Source organism: Peromyscus californicus, unplaced genomic scaffold, assembly GCF_007827085.1.
Source record: "Peromyscus californicus insignis strain IS unplaced genomic scaffold, ASM782708v3 Scaffold_10__1_contigs__length_136768540, whole genome shotgun sequence".
NCBI classification, from domain to species: domain Eukaryota; kingdom Metazoa; phylum Chordata; class Mammalia; order Rodentia; family Cricetidae; genus Peromyscus; species Peromyscus californicus.
In genome coordinates this window covers 105,363,819-105,378,234 of record NW_026294391.1, presented here as the reverse complement: position 1 = coordinate 105,378,234, position 14,416 = coordinate 105,363,819, and the positions used below count along the sequence as shown (strand labels likewise).

The 14,416-nt window shown below is 40.0% G+C and overlaps 1 protein-coding gene across 5 annotated transcripts in view; it reads right to left on the bottom strand.

Annotated features, from left to right (window-relative positions):
- Stag2 (stromal antigen 2) overlaps window positions 1-14,416 on the bottom strand; it is a 140,549-nt gene that overhangs the window by 124,514 nt on the left and 1,619 nt on the right. The window contains exon 1 of one of the 5 annotated variants that reach the window (XM_052738652.1): window positions 13,060-13,082. The exons of the other annotated variants lie outside the window; for them this stretch is intronic. The gene's annotated coding sequence lies outside the window, so the exon portion shown is untranslated. Of the gene's footprint in view, window positions 1-13,059; window positions 13,083-14,416 lie in introns of those variants that run through there. 5 annotated transcript variants of the gene reach the window in all.

The window sequence follows — 14,416 nt, the reverse complement described above, 5'->3', positions numbered from 1 at the left end:
AGAGCACTTGCTGCTCTTCCAGAGGACACAGATTCCCAGCAAAATGGTGACTCAACATTCTGTAACTTCAGTTACATGGGAACTGATACTCTCTTCTGGCCTTGAGGCACAAGGCACCAAGTGATACACATACATACATGCAAGCAAAACACCTATATACACAAAATAATAATTCTTGGAAATTATCATATACATGTATGTATAAAGTATTGAAAGCAAGTCTAGTATTATATACTCTACTAAAAATTTCAAGCTAACATTATAAGAAACCAAAGTTAAAAATTAAAATACAGGGTTGGCGATTTAGCTCAGTGGTAGAGAGCTTGCCTAGCAAGCGCATGGCCCTGGGTTCGGTCCTCAGCTCTGGGAAAAAAAAATTAAAATACAAAATGACTAGCCAGGTAGTGGTGGCACACCCCTTTAATCCCAGCATTCAGGAGGCAGAGGTAGGCGGATCTCTGTGAGTTCGATGCCAGCCTGGGCTACAGCACTAGTTCCAGGACAGCCAGGGCTACACAAAGAAACCCTGTCTCAGCGGGGGGAAGAAAGGACTGAGGGCTTTTCTCAATAGTAAAGTACTTGCCTAGAAAGTGCTAGGCAGTAGGTTCAATCCCTAATAATGGTTCAAAACTATTTTTAAAAACATCATTCATCTAACTTTAACAAGCCAGGTGGTACGTGCCTGTAATCCCAGCACTTGTAAGGTAGACACAGGAGTACTAGGGAAGCAGCTACAGAGCAATTTCAATGCAAGCCTGAGCTACTGAGACCATGTCTCAGAAACAGAACAAGAGGCTGGAGAGAACACTGACTGCTCTTTCAGAGGACCCAAGTTCAACTCCCAGACCACGTGGTAGCTCACAACCAGCTGTAACTAGAGTTCCAGAGGATCCAACGTTCTTCTCTGGCCTCCATGGGCACCAATCATGTACATGGTGCACAGACATACATCTAGGCAAAACACTCATATATTTACTTATTTTATGTATATGAATGCTTTGCCTACATACATAAATATGCAGCATGTGCCTGGTGCCCATTGAGGTGAGAAGAGGGTATTGGATCACCTGGAACTGGAGTTAAAGATGGTTATGAGCCACCATGTTGGTGCTGGGAACAGAAACCTGAAAGACAGACCAGTGTTCTTAAGCACCGAAACATTTCTCCAATCCTCAATAAGAATTTTTTACAAAAACAGGTCAGGCGGTGGTGGCCCACACCTTTAATCCCAGCACTCAGGAGACAGAGGCAGGAGGATCTCTGAGTTCGAGGCCAGCTAGGTCTACAAAGCAAACTCCAGGACATTCAGGGCTACACAAAAAATCCTATCTCAACACCCCCCCCCAAAAAATAAATGAAATCATAATAATTTTTTACAAAAACAAAATGAAATGAATATAAAAATAAATAAAATCATAATAATTTTTTACAAAAACAAAAGGAAATGAATATAAGAGTTGAGCAGGGGCGGGGATATAATTTGGTAGAACATTTAATGGTCTAGTGCACATGAAGCCCCATGTTCAATTCCCAGAACTTGGAAAAGAAGAAACAAAACAAGCATGTATTAAATTTCCATTTTAAAACCACACAGTAAGAACCCAACATAAAGCCAAGTGTGGTGGCACATGTCCTTAATCCTGGCACTCAGAAGGCTGAGGCAAGTAGCTCTCTCTGTGAATTCCATGCTAGCCTGGTCTGCAGTGATGCCCTATCTTTTAAAAAAAAAATTAATCCAGGCGGTGGTGGCTCACATCTTTAATCCCAGCACTCGAGAGGCAGAGGTAGGGGATCTCTGAGTTTGAGGCCAGTCTGGTCTACAAAGTAAGTTCCAGAACAGTCAGCGCAGTTACACAGAGAACCCTGTCTTGAAAATAAATAGTGGTGCTCTGTCTGTTGTCCAAACTAGCCTCAAACTTCTAGACTCCCCAAATCCTCTTTCCTCAGCCTCCCAAATACAGGCCCAAGTCATTGAACCCCACTCACAAAATTTTCATTGCATATTGCTTTTACCCAGAAACATACCACCAATTGGAAGGCCTCAAGCTTTGGGATAATGGTAAATGCTATAAGGAACAATCATGGAATCTATTAACTCCGTTTATTAACCACCAAAGATGAGAATTCCAAGGTAACATTAGCATCCTCTGTTACTGTATTTTTTTAATGACAGTTATTAACTGTCAATAGTTCAAATTAAGGATACTCTACCAAAACTGTACTGATGACGGGGTAAAGGTTAGCTCTGTGGCAGAGTGGTGGCCTAACACAAACAAGGCCCTTAGTTCTATCTCAGGTACCACAAAACAAGAGAAAAGCAAGGAATGGCAACACATTCTAATATTGGCACTTGGGAGACTCAGAAGGATCACAAAATTGAGGCCCAAAGGGGTTAGGTAACCATATAATCTTTAAAAGAAAAAGACCTAAAGAGCAACTATAGTACAGGACAATTTTTTAAAGAACTTTTGTCAGGCATAGTGGCACACACCTTCAATCCCAGTACTAAGGAGACAAAGATGAATCTCTGAGCTCTATGTAGCAAGTTCCAGGCCAACCAGGGATACATAGTGAAACTTTGTCTCAAATAAATAACAATTTTTATACATTTTATTGTGATAAAAGTCCAACTAATAATATTAAGGAAATAGGATAAATCGCCACCAATTTAATAACAAATTCTTGAGAACCTGATGAAATTCACACATTACATCTTGTGTTGTATGCATGAGACCCTGGATTCAATCTCCAACATCACAAAAAAAATTGGACATTGTGTCCCAGTACTAGTGAACCTCTGTCCTATACATACACCCAAGCTTTTGTTTGTTTGGTTCTGGTTTTGTTTTGACAGAGACAGGGTTTCTCTGTGTAACAGCCCTGGCTATTCTGGAACTCAATCTGTAGACAAGGCTGGCCTTGAACTCAGAGATCCACCTGAATCTGCCTCCTGAGTCCTGGGATTAAAGGGGTGCACCACTGTCAGTTGGCTACACCCAAGCTCTAAAAGCTAAAATACATTTTTGCTGTATTATTTTAGATACCTTAAATATGTATCTTGAGCTGGACTTGGTGGTACACACCTTTAATCCCAGTACTCAAGGAAGAGGCAGGCGGATCTCTGTGAGTTTGAGGCTGGTCTGGTCTACAGAGCTAGTTCCAGGACAGCCAAGACTACACAGAAAAACCCTGTCTCAAAAAACAAACAAACAAAAAAATCCTGTACATCATTTCGGAATGTTCATGAACCTCCACCTCATCTTTGAACTCCAACTTTATAATTGCCACTAAGGTTAAAACAATTGTATTAGGGGTTGGGGATTTAGCTCAGTGGTAGAGCGCTTGCCTAGCAAGCACAAGGCCCTGGGTTCGATCCTCAGCTCCAGAAAAAGTGAAAAAAAATTGTATTAACTTCATATAATAAATGTCCCCAAGCTCCTTTCCTCAGGATGCCAAAGTAGGAAGATTCCAACTTGGAGGCCAACATGAGCAATTAGTGAATTCAAGGCTAGCCTGGACAACTCAAGAGCCTACGTCAAAACACAATGAAGAGCTAGGGATCTCAATCAACAGTAAAGTACTTGTCTAGCTTATATAGTGTGAGGCTCTAGAGTCAATCCATAGTACCACAAAAATCCCCTCCCTGGGGCGATGGTGGCACACGCCCTTAATCCCAGCACTTAGGAGGCAGAGCCAGGTGGATCTCTGAGTTCCAGGCCAGCCTGGGCTACAGAGTGAGTTCCAGGACAGCACCAAAGCTACACAGAGAAACCCTGTCTCAAAAAAACAAAAAAAACAAAAAAAAAGATATCCCCTGTAGCTAGAGTTTTCCTGCCTGGCCCACAGTCAGGACAAATCTCTCTCACCCACCAGTCCCACAGCCACTCAGACCCGACCAAGTAAACACAGAGACTTGTATTGGTTTCAAACTGTATGGCCGTGGCAGGCTTCTTGCTAACTGTTCTTACAGCTTAAATTAATCCATTTCTATAAATCTATACCTTGCCACATGGTTCGTGGCTTACCGGTATCTTCACATGCTGTTTGTCATCGTGGCGGCTGGCAGGGTCTCTCTGACTCAGCCTTCCACTTCCCAGCTCTATTCTCCTCCCTGTCCCGCCTACACTTCCTGCCTGGCCAATGGCCAATCAGTGTTTTATTTATTGACTAATCAGCAACACATTTGCCATACAGAACATCCCACAGCAATCCCCTTCCCCAAATGAACTTTTGCCCCCACGTCACAACGCAGTCAACAAATTCCTTATCTGATCAGAAATGTCATCTTCCTTCCAGCTGTTTTCTTGTACAATTCTAACAAACTAAACAAATTAGTACACAACTACTTAATGGTAACTCAATCTTATTGGTAAGATAGTGACTGCCACAAACAAAGAGAACAGTCAATGAAATATTAAACATCCAACTATGCAAACAAAATTGGAATGCCTCTAAGATCCGATCTCAAGGAGCGGTAATGCCATACGCCTTCAATCCTTGCGTTTGGAGAAGGGGAGGCAGAGGCAAGTAGATGTCTGAGTTGAGGTCAACCTGAGTTGAGGTCAACCTGGTATACAGAGCAAGTCCCAGGACAGCCAGGACTATGCAAAGAAACCCTATCTCAAAAGACAGACAAACAGAAAGAAAGGAAGGAGGAAAAAAAAGATCAGAGCTCTTATGTCTAAAAAAAAAAAAAAAATTAAGCCAGGCAGTGGTGGTACCTTTAATCTCAGCACTTGGGAGGCAGAGACGGGGGATCTCTGCGTTCAAGGTCAGCCTAGTCTACATACTGAGACCCTGTCTCAGAAAAAAAAATTAAAAAAAAAACTTTTAAGCAGAAAGATCAAATCTCTACCACTCACCTACACTCAGCAAAAAATATGCCTTTTCCACAACTACACCCAAACCAGTTCTCTACATTTGAATTCACATTTGGTAATTTGACACATACACAAACAGTCCAGAAATACAAAATAAATGTAAAAAACTATCACAAAAGTAAGGAGTGGTGGGGTTGGGGGGGGGAGCTAGAGGACTGGGTGTTGAATGCTATGGTGATATTTTATTTGTATTAAAATGTTATTTGTATGTTAATAAATAAAGTTGCCCGGGGGTCAGAGCTATTAGCAAGCCATAGGAAAGCAGGGCAGTGGTAGCGTAAGCTTGTAATTCCAGCACTTGGTAGGCAGAGCTGGGTAAGTCTCTGTGTGTTCAGGGATACAGCCATTATTGGATACACATGCCTTTAATCTCAATACCAATCATGGAAAACCTGGAGGCCTATACAGACAGGCTGTGAGGAGGCGGTCATGTGGTTGGGTTTACAACCAATGAGAAGGCAGGACAGGAACTCTATATAAAGACTTTAACACAGGGATAGCTCTGGTTCGGAGAGGTAGGACCACCGCAGGAGGAAGGGTAAGGTTTTAGCTCTTAGCTCTGACCTCTTGGCTTTCTTCTTTGCATTGGTTCTGTGTTTCTTATTTAATAAGAAGGTTGGATACATCTACAGAATGCCTTCGAAATCCTAACAGCAGCAGCAGCTCTGCCCCTGAGCATCATGCATCCCCATCCCAAAGAGAGCTATTTCATTTCTGAAGTGACACACGCCTGTCTGCAAGTCCTAACTCTCAAATTAATGATCCAGGATCGCTGAACTTCAGGCAAATCTCTAAACTAGAGCATTTTCTTTGGTTTTAATACCATTTCTCCCTAGTCCCAAACACTACTATTCTCTTATCTATCTGCTCAGGGACTCCATGAAATATAGCATCAATATTTCCTAATACAAAAATGATAAAGGAAATGTGAATAATACATAAGGAAAATAAACTCAGTTGTTATGTTGGTGTTTTTGACTTGTTTTACTTAGGTAAAGTTTTTGACATTAAGTAAGACATACATAATCACCCTAGTCTAATAACTTCAAAACAGTGTACTAGAAATTCTCCTGGGTTTTAAAAAAAAATGCTATCTCGTCTTTTACTACTGTCCCTGTAACAATAAAAACTTTCCCCAAAGAATAAAAATTAGCAAACTCTCTGATTACAGCAATTTAAAGTAATTTAAATCACTTTCATACCCATACAAACCTCTATAGGGGTTTGGAATCCCATCTTATCAATTACTAATTGGGCAAGTTACTAGACTAGGCCTTCATGTTTCCTCTTCTGGAAAAGGGTCTATTAATTAGGGTCATCATATATCCCAGTTTCTCTGGGATGGTCCTAGTTGATGTTCTTATCCTGGCATGCTGTCTGATTAATGCCCTCTGATTAATGCCCTCTCTTACTCTCAAAAGTATCCTAGTTTGGCAGGGTGTGGTAACTCATATCTATAACTCCAGCACTCAGGGTGAAGAGGGAAGATCACCATGACTTCAGTTCAAGGCCAGCCTGGATTCAAGAGTGAGTTCTAGGCTAGTGTAGACTTACATAAAATACCTTGCCCTATAGGTCAGGCATTGTAGCACATACCTTTAATCCCAACACTTGGAAGGCATAGACAGGCAGATCTCGGAGTTCCAGGCCTCAGTCTACATAGTGAGGTTCAGAACTTACAGGGCTACATTAGACATACCTTGTCTCAAAAAAGAGGGAAGGAGGGAGGGAAGGAAGGAAGGAAGGAAAGAAAGGAAGGCAGGCAGGCAGACAGACAGGAAAAAAAAAATGAACCATGTAGTTGTAATACCTCATAGGATTATGAAATTGAGTATGGTAATACATGTGAAGTATCTGTAATAGTACCTGGCATATAATGAATTCAGTTATTATTAGTTACTATCGATGTCTTTTTAGAAACTATTTTTTAATTATGTAATAAAAATGTTCCTACACTATTCCTTCTCACAAATAAAATTATGCATTTAACTTTCCACATTCAACTTTTTGTTTGTTTGTTTTTTGAGACATGGTTTCTCTGTTTAACAGCCCTGGTTGTCCTGGAACTCGCTCTGTAGATTAAGCTGGCCATGACTCAGAGATCCACCTGCCTCTGCCTCCCAAATTCTTGGATTAAAGGTGTGTGCCACCAACCACTAACCAATTTGTCAGAGAAATGGCAATATCATCAACTCTACTGATATTTATCACACAAAAATTTTTAAGAGGCTATATTACAATTCTTAGCAAGAAAATATCTATGAAAAGAAATCTGTGCTTACAGTCCAATCAAGGCTCAATATACTAGTAACAATTGTAACCAAGGTTCTTCAGGTTAACTACAGAACTCAGAAAACTGAGGAATATTAAATCTTGCACCTATCTTTTTTCCAGATAAATAGGAGAAACAAATACTTTGCATGCAATGGGCACCTTGGATTATAATTCTGTCATGGAACATTAGTTGTTGCTATTTAATGGAATACAAAGAGAAAATATGAATGAAAATACTCGAAGAGTCTGAGTCAAAGAAGACTGCTCATCACCTCAAAAAATCATTTTCTGAAGATGAAGTTTAAGGGAATGATCAATATAAAGTACATAAATTTGATTCATGACCATGAAGAGTGCATGCGCACACATGTACACAAGCACAAAGAGTACATATTATATTTTTATATTTAATTTTGCCTCATCTTCACTAAACCCAACATCTAGAATTTCTTCAGGTAAGAAAAATTCTCACGTTTATGAAAAGCAGAGTCTTATTAGAGTATCCTAGTTTTTACATTTTATTTATTTATGTTTATTTATTGTATGTGTCTGACTGTTATGGCTGTATGTATGCCATAAGTGTGTCCACTGCCCTCAGAGGTCAGAGGACAATGTCGGAATCCCCGGTTAAAAATGGTTGTGAGGCACCCTGTGGGTGCTGGGAACCCAGGTCCTCAGCAAGAGCAATGGGTGCTCTGAGCCATTTCTCCAGCCCCCCTAGGCTAAATTTTTTAATTAAAATCTAACCACTAAACAAGCTGAATGACTCAGAAACTATCCTTAGACATACACAGCATAAATGACAAAAGAATTTTTTAAAATGTGTAACTATTCTATGTATCATAGAAAATAGAAACCTTTGCTCACATCAAGACTTCAACATTCCATGAATTTTGGTGATTATACTCAAGCAATATTAAAACTCAGATTTCAACTACTTTATTATTAGCTTAAAATAAAATATAGAAGCCAGTTAGTGGTGGCACACGCCTTTAATCCCAGCACTCAGGAGGCAGAGGCAGGCAGATATCAGTGAGTTCAAGGCCAGCCTGCTCTACAGAGCTAGTTCCAGGACAGTCAGGACTGTTACACAGAAAAACTCTGTCTGGAAAAAAAAAACTGAACCTCTTTAATCTTTTTAGCTAAACCTTTACCAACAGGTATGGTGCAGTACATGGGAGTCAGAGGCAGGTAGACCTCTCAAGTTTAAAGCCAACCTGGTCTACACACAAATTCCAGGTCAGCCAGAACTATATAGGGAAACCCTGTCTCAATTTTTTTTTACCTTTATCTATTTGGGGGGAGGACCGCATGGGGCACCCCATGGTGCTGTGTACAAATTCAGAGAACAACTTGCAAAAATCAATTCTCTCCTTCCACCATGAGGGTTGCAGAGACAGAACACAGGTCAGCAGCCTTGGGAGCAAGCTGTCCTTACCCACCCAGCCATCTCACTGGCCTCAAAATAGAACTTTTACCTTAGAGCAACTCATCTGACCATGAACAAAGATCTGGAATTATCTTGTATTATATATGAAAAAATCTTGATCTAATAAATAAAATTAAAGCTATGAGGACTGCAGACCTAAACTCGGTAAGAGAAACACCTGAGTTTAACAAGCAACAAGCACAAAGGATTTGAGGTCACATCAATCAGGGTGTGATTTGGGGAAAGTCATTTACTATCACCTAGAACCGCAACTTCCTCATCTGCAAAATATCCTGTGAAACATATGGCAAAGTTCATGAGGGGATTCATATTAAAACATAGTTTCTGACACTCAAAGGCAACCCAAGGGGCTAAAGAGATGGTTCAGTGGTTAAGAGCACTGCTTGCTCTTGTATAGGACCCAGGTTCAATTCCCAGCACCCACATGGCACCTTACAACCTTCTGTAACTACAGTGCCAATGGATCCAACACCTTCTACTGGTCTCAGGCACCATGCACACGTAAAGTACACATACGTACATGCAGATAAAACACTCACACACATAAAATGACATAGTAATAATCCTAAAGAAACCCAAAATACGTTGAAATTATTTTTTAGATCAGCTCAGATTTCAAAAATTACACATCACACTCACTCTATTACAAAGTTATTCTTACAAAAGTATAAAGAGAGCTCAACGTTCCAGCCTTAAACACTCAATGAAAATGTACCTGAAGCTTATTTTTAAAAGGAATTTTATTTTTGAGTTTTACATGAAGTTACTGAGAGGTTACAGAAATCTCTTTAGTTTGTCACGTCTCATCCTGTACTTTTCAATGACAATAACACAAGCATGGCAGCAAATGTCCAAACTCCCCGCACTAGAAAGGCTCAAGTGGCAGGATCCCACATCTGAGGACTGGCTACCTGGGCTACAGAAGAGGATTCTGTCTGACAATAAACAAACGAGCAAAGAGACCACTGGATCCACCTTCTCTGCAGAGGAGAACAAAGCGATGTGATTAATCTCTTAACTAACGTTCTCTTCTTTCAAGATAGGATCTTACAAAGCTAGGGGGAGGGGCTGCTCTGATGCTCACTATGTTTCCCAAATTGGCCTCAAATTTACAGCAATCCTTCTACCTCAGTCGCCCAAGTGCTCGGATTACAGGTGTGAGCCACTATGCCTGGCAACACTAGCATCCTGGTGTCTACTAATCAGTAGCAAAGTACAGTAGACATGTATTAATAACCCTATTCAGGAGGAAAATTTTCTGGTAACTGATCAGCAAAGAAGCTAATAAAGATGTACCATTTTTTAATTCATATACACAAAACCCAGCCCACAAAACCACATTACTTATGCAGAAAAATAGAGTATTTAGTTAAATTAAATGCAAAAAATGCACTTCAGGAGACTGAAAAAGCAAACCGACAATTTTATTTCATCTTTGCCACCAGAACATGCAAAATCTACCATTTGTGGCAGACAAGTACATAAAGAATTACTATACAGGCACAGTATGGAACTACACACGAAAATCCCTGAGCATAAATATTAAATGTAGAAAACTAAAAAGAAAAATGCAAAGTGTTTCTAAATGGTGTGATTCTATGGCTTCTTTTTATTCCCCTACGATCACATTTCAATATACACTAATAGCTAACTAGAACTACATTAACAGTGCATTGCTAATTGGGACTACCCCTTTCCTTTGCTATTTATTAGCCAGGCTCCAAAATAGTGCTCCTCTAAGCAACAAACTGTACATTTAATATAAACCTTAGGTTCAAAAATAATCTTTCAACATCAAAAACTGGAGTGTTGCATCTATCATAAAGAACTGGAAGCAAAACAAAAATTCTACCCACTGTTTACAACATTCCCATAGGGCTGTGTTGATTATGTTAAGCATGTAGAATATTAAACATTACTAAAGTGACCATGTAGCATGAATCTTAACTTGTCTTATTAATAATATAAAACCTGAGCCAGGTATTGGGGTAAATGCTGGAAGATCAGAGAAGCAGAACAAGCCAAAGCTTCCTCACCTCGACAGTTCCTCAGCTGATCCTGTTTCCTCAGACTGGAAGCCTCTCAGTCCTCATCCAGAATGAATCTCAGCTGAACTGTTACTCAGAAGCCTAAAAGCTTAACCAGCTCTAGTTCCTGGTTTTTCACGCATTATACACCTTTCTGCTTTCTGCCATCAGTTCCTGGTATTAAAGGCGTGTGTCACCATGCCTAGCTGTTTCCAGTGTGGCCTTGAACTCAGAGATCCAGGCAGATCTCTGGCTCTGGAATGCTAGGATTAAAGGCGTGTGTGCCACCATTTTCTGGCCTCTGTATCTAGTGGCTGTTCTGTTCTGACACCAGATAAGTTTATTAGGGTGCACAATATTTTGGGGAACACAGTATCACCACATGACCATGACATAGTTTCACCTCTGAACTTGTATTCCCAAAGAGATTTGAGCCTAATCCTAGGCCAAACCCCCAATTTTACATAATACAAATGATAAAAAAAAAACTAAATATTGAATTCCATTAATTGTTTTCACATTTGGACTTTAAAAATCCAAAGTCAACTTCAAAGCTGCCCAAACTCATAATTTGTTGGTTTGGTAGTTTAGCTACTGCCTCACCACAAGAAACCAAATCTGATACCACATCTTCACCATCTACTTAAGAATATTTGCATAGGAATAAAAATTTGAAGCCAGGAATCTGCCTTCTCTTAACATCCTTATAAAAACTAATGATATGAAGTAATGATAACAGTTAAAAAATGTTTGCTCCCAGACTGGGGGAAATTTTTTCTATAATAATTAAGGCATAAATTTTACCAAAAAGAAAAAAATAAAATATCCATTGCTTTGGATTCCCTTCAGAACTTTAACAGATATTCAAAAATGCATTTAACAGAAGAACAAAGTAAGCCTGACACAGAATAATACCAAACTTCAGAAAGCAAGACACTTACTTACCTTGGACTTTGGGAGCAAATATCCTAATTAAAGGAAACCAAGGGTCTTAATTTTAATTGCACCTTTATTGCTGACGGCAATATTGAAAATGTTCTTAAAAGAAAACACTGAAATAATTTTCCTACCAACTTTTAAGTAGTTAGAAGAGCAGACTGTTGGGGAGGGTACATCATGTTATATGTAAACATTCAATTTCCTATTGGTTTCAAAAGAAGAACCTTCTCTAGCCAGACTGTCAGTCTCAGATACCTTATAATAAATACCACACTTACTTCACAGTGGGAAGGAATGGCTAATAAGTACATTTCTTTCCCAATCCACTTCTCTACCTAGTCATTAAACAACCAACACTGAAACGGAATTCAGCCATGTCAATCTTCCTACCGGGTATGCTCCCTATGGCACCCCAATCCCTTCCACTGTCGCTTACTCCAACTGCCAAAGCCCCTCCTATTAATAGTAAATCCCTCTCATACTGACTCACTGCAACTCCAACTTAATGAAACAGACACCAAGAAGAATTCTTTAAATCTACAAATGGAATTTCCTATCTTCAAAAAAAAAAAAAAAAGAATCAAAAGGAAAGTAAAAGTAGAGCATGTTGAGACTAAGTTACATTTAAAGTCTAATTTGTAGGAATTTATGTTGCTTTCCCTCTGCTGCTTGCTGAAATCTCTTTTGAAAGTTAGTATGCTAGGCATTATGTAATTACCTCCACACAAGCCTAAGTTTCGTGTAAATAACTTAGATATGTAAATAGAAAAAAATCAGCACAAAATGCAAAATCTTGGAAATTTTTCTTCAAAATTCTTCCTCAACTCCAAAAATTTCCAAGCACATACAAACGTAGACTACGTTAACAATGAGCCCTTCTGAACTCATTTAGCTACAATAATCAACTCACAGCCACTTTCTTCTCTGGCCTCCCACTCTCCTTATCTTCAAAGAGAATGAAGAGACAAGTACTCAGTGAGGACACTGAGAATAACCCCCAAGGCAACAAAAGTATCGAACTAGCCTGGTTAAAAGGTCAAAAACCTTGCAATGTTACTATAAAAGCATCCTGCACAAACCCTAGATAGTAAAATTACAGAATTCAGTTAAAAACAGAAATGACCATCTCTAAGAATTTTAATCACACCCAGAAGACCCAATGAGTACATTTTAAATTATATTTTAGAAGGATAAATAGAAATATGAAGTGAAAATGAACTTAAACATTTGCAATTAGCTAGAATTCATGCAGCACTTGATCTCAAAACCGAAAAAAAACAGACTATTTAACATAATGTGTCATGAAATTACAATTCAACCACTTGAAAAACCGCTGAACACTTATGCCTTAACTGGTCCTTCTGATCCCTAATTATAGATTGATATCAATGTAGAAAGAAAACCAGGCATTTTGACGTAAGTGGTTTAAAATATTCAAAATTAACCCCCACCGTTCATTGAGAAATATATGAAAGCAAGACCAAACTACCTGAATTGTATGTCGTTAACAGAAACGTATCCACTTTCCAGGGCCATCAAAAAAAAAAAAAAAACATAATAAGTTCACATATACCCTTAAACGCAACGCACTGGGCTCCAGACAGAATTAGGAGACCGCCTCCTGCTTTTGCTCCTAACCAATACGCAGAGAGAGAAGGTTGGCAGCAAAGTGCTGCGAGGACAGTAACAAACACCAGCAAGCTCCCGAGCAGGCCCTGCTAGAGCCAGGAATGACGCACTTCGGTAACCCGACTCTTTCTCCCCTCCACCCCCCGCCCCCAGCAGCGGTGCTGACACCGCCAACAGCCCGGAGTAGGAAAAAAGACAACAGAAAAAAAGGCAAAGCTTGGACCGCACCAGCTTTCATTAAGAAACCTCGATTATTCCTCTTTCGACACTAAACACCAGGACTGAACAGGAAAAGAAGCTTCGTGCTTAAGCAAGTCCCATCATGGTGGTTTAAGTCACTAAATTAAGCTGATAATGAGTCCAATCCACAGAGACATATATACAGGGTGTGGCTGCTGTGAAATACGGCCGTCCGTGGGAGAAAGGGGGTACGGAATTTACACTCCAGTGTGAAGGGAAGATGGGGCTTTACCGGGGTCGAGAAGGAGGCGGCCCGCGCATTTTAAGGAACCATTGCAAACCAACACAAGCGTCTCCTTTACTTAAACCTAACCCCACAGATCAAAAGTTTCTGATAGACATAGCACAGAAGCTGGAAATAATCATTTAATCAAAAAACATGACCCTCAATTTAAAAACTATATCCAGTAGAAAGGAGGAGGGAGAGGGAGGGGGGAGGCAACAACATAAAAAAACATCCTAGGCCACCGAGGAGAAAGTCTCCCCGACCGGATGAAACTACTAATGCAATATTAAACATTCAAGTCGAGCACCAAAGCACAAAAAAATCACACGATAACCCATTACCGTTGAGGATTAAAAATAAAATGACATATAACACCGAGGAGGAGCAGAAACTAAATGTCGAAGTACAGCGGTTTATAAAGAAAAAAAAAAAACTAAAGGCAAAACAAGACATTCTCGCGGCGGGAGGGAAAGGGAAAAAAAGGCCGAAATCAACAATACGTTTACGATTCTAGGCCAGAAGAAAATGGGAACGGGGCTCAAAGTTTTGCGGAACTACTTGATGCTGTTTCCCACACCTTCTCTCTCCCATGGCCCATCCGACCCTTTTCCTCCTAAAATTGCAGTCCACAGATCTCCGGATACGTGAGAGAAGAAAAGAGAAAGTCGCCCTCAAGCAAGAATAAAAGTGTGGAGGGAAAACAGAGGCTGCCTACCTGGGGCAAGGATCAGCTCAGTTCGTGCCTTGAGAA